This window comes from Gossypium hirsutum, chromosome A10 (genome assembly GCF_007990345.1).
Source record: "Gossypium hirsutum isolate 1008001.06 chromosome A10, Gossypium_hirsutum_v2.1, whole genome shotgun sequence".
Taxonomy (NCBI): Eukaryota; Viridiplantae; Streptophyta; class Magnoliopsida; order Malvales; family Malvaceae; genus Gossypium; species Gossypium hirsutum.
In genome coordinates this window covers 43,744,804-43,751,763 of record NC_053433.1, presented here as the reverse complement: position 1 = coordinate 43,751,763, position 6,960 = coordinate 43,744,804, and positions in this window count along the sequence as shown.

Here is a 6,960-nt window from a genome sequence, read left to right as displayed (position 1 = left end):
CAAAATTATAATCATGACTAGCCATACCAAAGGCTAATCATTGTCAAACATCTCCCTACTACACTATTGTCATATCATGAATCTTAACACCAAAATTAATCAGCCATGACATATGGCATAAAAATCGAATTACCAAGACTTACGACCTAACGTTATAAAACCAAATCCAACCGAACATTTATGCCATTTTCGCATGGCTAAAAGTTTACATACCAAATTTCAACAAAACATATTAGCCTATACATGCCGAAATGTTCTCCTAGACCGACTAAAAAGAAGATACCAAAAGTTGCTAGCCGGTGTGATGACTCCGATGACGGCCCGATCACACAAAAAGAGACGAGTCCAAGAAACCTAAAATAGGTGACAAGGAAACACCGAGTGAGTATATAACTCAGTAAGTCATAAGCAATGCACTACCATCCATTAATAACATTATCACAAGAGGAAGCAAAATGGAACGAGGCTAGTTACTCCATCCATACCGAACCATACCATAGTTCCTCAAACCTATCGGTTCAATCTCATACCAAGTCATGCATTCACATTCCATATGCTAATCAATAGGATATTCGAGGCATTTTCATACATCATTTTATTTTCGTTACAATCATACAACTAAATGACCTTTCACCTATTCCACGATAAATCTTATGTACGTGACTTCAATTATAATTGTCACATAGGTTCAAACTTACCAAGCTCAACTTCAAATATAAACATAACGCCTATTAGTCACGAACTCAAGGTACTTACCCGATCCGCTGTCCGTGATCAACTCAATAATGTCGCACACTTAGTGTCCATAGTGATTCAAAAGTATATATTAAGTCCGCACACTCAGTGCTATATAATCAACTTGCACACTTAGTGCTACATAATCAAACTCGCACACTTAGTGCTGTACAATTTAAACCCGCACACTTAGCGCCAATCTCATGATCATAAATGTTTATACCCGCACTCTTAGTGCCGAGATCAACAACTCAATACATCTCACCTCTTTTCTTTTCATTCAACACTTTCATCACCACATACATACATGTATATATATATTTATCATTCCATTCAGCATCATTACATAGACGTTATGACCATTTAAATTAATACAAACTATATGCTTAATGACTTACTTTATGTTGGGTAAAATAATTCCAAGTCGGCTACTCGATGACCTTCGATTTCCCCTTGTTGGACGCCTCTCCTTTAGGTTCTTGAGCTTAAATAAATAAATCAACTAGTTTAATTACCTTGCTAGTTATTTATATCCCATAACATTAATAGTTTCATATCAAAAGAAGCATACGACAACATTTTATTTTTATTCACCTTATGCTTTTTACTAACTTTAAGCCATTCGGCTATTGATCACCTAAGATCCAATTACTAAAATTAACCCAATAAATATTTCAATAAAACACACATAAATATTATATACACGGCAACCACCCTTGTTAATTACTCATATATATTTTAATAATTTTCATTTCATCTTACAACCATTCTTGTTCAAAACATTAGAACCTTAACTAATACTTATAAATTGTCTCAAGGCCGAATGCATTCTTACTTCCAAAGTAACATAGTCGATGATATATTTTATTTCAAGGTACATATTCATAATTCAAATTCAACCATATAAACCAATATCACCCACTTGATCAATTATAGAGAATTAAAGTTAATATCACAATGTGTACTCTATATGGCCCATTATACATAATCAAATTTAACATCATCTATATATTTACTCATATGGCCGAATATACATACCCCCATATAATATCATTTTCATTCCATTTAACACTTAATTTCCACCACATAAACACTTGGCCGAATAATCCTAAACTAGAAAAACTCCACATTTGTTCATACTGTAACACCCCGAACCCGAAACCGACACCGGAGTCGAACACGAGGTGTTAACTGGCTTTAACCCCTTACAAAATTTATTTTCCAGACACTGCCCAATCTGTGTACTAGTCGTTTTAAAAATCATATCTTGAGTTTAGTAACTCGAAAATCAGTTTAGTAATTTTTCCCCGAAACTAGACTCATGTGCCCATCTATGTATTTTTTTCTAGAATTTTTGGTTGGGCCAATTAGTACAGTTTATTAGTCAAATTCTCCCAAGTTGCAGGGGTCGACTACACTGACCTTTGCCCATTACGACTTGAATATCTCCCTGCACGGGGCTTCAATACTGATGCCGTTTGTTTCTATGAAAACTAGACTCAGAGAGGAATCTGTACATATATGGTACGACCCCTAATTATCTCTGGTTAATTTGTAATGAATTTCCAAAGTCGGAGCAGGGAATCCAGAAACCGTTCTGGCCCTGTCCCACAAAAATCTGATTATCTCTTAATATACTGCCCATATGATCTTTTCGTTACTTCCTCATGAAAACAGACTCATCGAGCTTCGCTTACATAATTTATTCATCAATTAATTCCACTCCTACTATTTTTAGTGATTTTTCAATCTCATGACACTGCTGCTGCCAGCATCTGTTACGAAAGTAACTAGGTTCATTTCATGCCTACCCTTGATCCAACTCAATCGAACATTCGTGCCATTTTCGCATGGCTTAAAGTTTACATGCCAAAGTTCAAACACAACGTAATAGCTTATACATGCCAAAATGTTCTTCTAAGCCAACTAAGAAGAAAGTACCAAAACTTGCTATCCGGTGTGATGACTTCGATGACGGCCCGACCACGCAAAAATAGATGAGTCCAAGCAACCTATAATGGGTGACAAGGAAACACCGAGTGAGTTTATAACTCAGTAAGTCATAAGCTATGCACTACCATCCATCAATAACATTATCACAAGAGAAAACAAAATGGAACGAGGCTAATTACTCCATCCATTCCGAACCATACCATAGTTCCTCCAACCTATCAATTCATGCATTCACATTCCATATACTCATCAATAGGACATTGAAGCATTTTCATAAATCAATTTATTTTCGTTACAATCAAACGAATAAACGGCCTTTCACCCATCCTACGATAAATTTTATGTACGTGACTTCAAGTATATTTGTCACATAGGTTCAAACTTACCGAGCTCAACACCAAGTATAAGCATAGCACCTATTAGCCATGTACTCAAGACACTTACCCGATCCGCTGTCCGCGATCGACTCAATAGTGTCGCACACATAGTGTCCATAATGATTCACGAATATATATCGAGTCCGCACACTCAGTGCTCTATAATCAACTCGCACACTTAGTGCTACATAATCAAATCGCACACTTAGTGCTACATAATCAAATCGCACACTTAGTGCTACATAGTCAAACTCGCACACTTAGTGCCGCATGGTCAATTCGCACACTTAGTGCATCATATTCATTTCGCACACTTAGTGCAACATAGTCAAATCGCACACTTAGTGCTGTACAATTTAATCCCGCGCACTTAGCGCCAATCTCATGGTCATAAATGGTTATCCCGCACGTTTAGTGCCGAGATCAACAACTCAGTACATCCTACCTCTTTTCTTTCATTCAACAATTTCATCATCACATACGTACATGCACATATATATATATATGTATATTTATTCATTCCATTAGCATCGATACATAAACATTATGACCATTGAAATAATACCAACTACATGCTTAATGACTTACCTCGTGTTGGGTAAGACGGTTCCAACTCGACTACTCGATAACCTTTTCTTTGCCTTTGCTCGATTTACCTCCTTTAACTCCTTGAGCCAAATCAATAATTTAAAATAGTCATTAATCGACTATTTAAGTATTACTTTCAGAATAATATATATATTGAATTGACTTTCACACACATAGATTATAGTAAGCTTTATAATAGTCAATAAATAACTCATTGGCAAATTTTCATTAATGTTTACAACAAAATCACATATTCACTACGAGCTGTTTTCCTGAGCAGTAGTCGCTAAATTGTTTATAACTGGAGCTACAAAACTCCAAATCACTAGCCGTTAATTTTCCCTGAATATAGACTCGTATATCTTCCATCCATAAAATTTTCAGAATTTTTGGCTTGGCCAATCAATACCAGATTTTTCTTAAAATTTCCCCTGTTTCACTGTTTTACTATTCTGACCACTCTTCACTACGAATCAAATTTCTCATTTTACAGAATTCAAAATGTGTTGTATTTGATCTCATTTGAAACTAGACTCATTAAGGAGTCTAAGCATATAAATTTTATCTTATAATCATTTTTGTACAATTTATAATGATTTTCTAAAAACAGAACAGGGAATCTAGTAGTCATTTTGACTCAGCCCCACAATACTTCAAATATCTCAAGATCGGTAACTCTTTTGTTTTCATAGTTTCTTTTGTAAGAAAATAGACTCTTCAAGATTTAATGGCATAATTCACTCAGCTTCTAATTCAACTCCTACAAATTATGGCGATTTTCCAAAATCACCTTACTGCTGCTGTCCCCAAACAGATTATTACCGAATCAAATACTAACATTAGCATTTCACCTTAATAGCTAGCTTGCCAAGCCTTAATTTAACATATTTTCATTCAATTTAGTCTAATAACGCATAAATGGGTAAATTACATTTTACCCCTAATATTTCGCACTTTCACAATTTAGTCTTTATTCCACAAAACACAAAATACACAAAGTTTGGTCACACTCCTTAAGGGCCGAATCTTCCTAGTGCCCATATAAGTCCATACATCTCATTTATTTCACCTTTGAGTCCTTCAAAAATTTGTTTTTGTAATTTAGCCCTAACTACTCAAAATCACCAAAAACTTCAACACAAAACATATTAATCTTTAACATATCTTTCACTTTTCATCAACAACTATCAAAAAGCTCAAGCACTCATCAATGGCAAAACACAAAATCATCATCAATCCACAAAATTGAACCATGGGTTTTTAGAACTCAAGTCAACTACTAAAACATGCATGCATCTCAAGAACAACATCAAACATACCTTAGTCTAGCAAACCACCATAGCCGATTTTCTCAAGCTCTTCCCCTTCCTTTCTTTCCTCTATTCGGCCAAAGGTGTTCAAGAATGAACACACACATTTTTTTTTGTTTTCTTTCCTCAACTCACGGCAACAAGGGGGGGTATGGATGAGACCATTTTTTTTTTCATCACCCTTCCTTTTCATTGTTTAATTCCTTTCTTTAATTTATTTTAATTATCATGCTTAATATTTTATTTTCCTTACCATACATCACTAACACAACATGTTGGTGACATGTTTCCACCCATAGCATGGCCGGCCACTACATATTAGGGAGGGGGAATTTGACATGGAAGTCCCCTTTTTCTTCCACATGCACTAATAGGTCCTCATGCATTGACCTATCTCATTTTTAAATTTTCTCATATAAGTCCTATTGAAAAAATTCACATGCAATCGACTAAATCGAAGCTCGAAATTTTCACACATTCATGATTGCATATTCTAGATAGTAAACATCACATTCAAACCTTTCGGTGACTCGGTTTAGCGGTCCCGAAACCACTTCCCGACTAGGGTCAATTTTGGGCTGTCACAACTCTCCCCCACTTAAGAAATTTTCGTCCCCGAAAATCTTACCGGTAAATAGGTTTGGATATCGTTCTTTCATCGAGCTCTCGGTTTCCCAAGTAGCTTCCTCGATCCCGTGTTCGAGCCATAACACCTTTACTTTCTGTTCGGCATCTTTAATCAAATCAACTCCGAAAATTTTACTTTCACCAAGCTCAGTCCAAAACAATGGTGTGCGGCATTTACGCCCGTACAAAGCCTCGTAAGGTGCCATCTTAATACTTGATTGAAAACTATTGTTGTAAGCGAATTCAATCAAAGGTAAATACCGTTCCCATGAACTACTAAACTCGAGGATGCAACATCTCAACATATCCTCAAGCATCTGAATTATCCGCTCGGATTGACCATCGGTTTGGGGGTGAAAAGCGGTGCTAAAATGCAGCTTGGTACCCAAAGCTTCTTGCAATTTCTCCCAAAATCGCGAGGTGAATCTCGGATCTCTATCCGACACGATAGAAATAGGTACTCCATGTAATCTCACAATCTGTGAAACAAACAATTCGGCTAGTTTGTCCAATGAAAAATCCGTACGCACGGGGATAAAGTGAGCCGACTTAGTCAGCCTATCAACAACAACCCAAATCGCATCCTTCTTACTTGCTGACAATGGCAGTCCGGACACAAAGTCCATTGTGACTCGATCCCATTTCCACTCGGGTATCATGATCGGCTAAAGTAACCCTGAAGGCACTTGATGTTCCGCTTTCACTTGTTGACATATTAAACATCTCGAAACAAAGTCGGAGATGTCTCGTTTCATACCATGCCACCAAAACCGACGTTTCAAGTCGTTGTACATTTTCGTGCTCCCCGGGTGAATTGACATTCGGCTACAATGGGCTTCGTTCAGTATCATTGGAATGAGTTCTGAATTCCTTGGAACGCACAAACGACTTCTAAACCTCAAACAACCATCATCATCAATCTGAAACTCCGATTCCTTGTTCGGAACACACTCAGCTCGTTTTGCAACCAATTCCTCATCGACTTTCTGAGCTTCACGAATTTGATGAGTCAATAATGGTTTGGCTTTTAATTCAGCTACTAACACATTGTCAGGTAGAACAGACAAGTGTACATTCATCGCTCGCAAAACAAATAGTGATTTCCGGCTTAAGGCGTCCGCAACCACATTAGCCTTTCCCGGGTGGTAATCAATGACAAGCTCGTAATCTTTCAACAACTCAAGCCAACGTCTTTGTCGCAGATTCAAGTATCGTTGAGTCATCAAATATTTGAGACTTTTGTGATCCGAAAACACATGGCACTTCTCACCAAACAAATAATGTCGCCATATTTTCAATGCAAACACAATGGCGGCTAGTTCGAGATCATGGGTCGGATAATTTCTCTCGTGTGGCTTCAATTGTCTCGA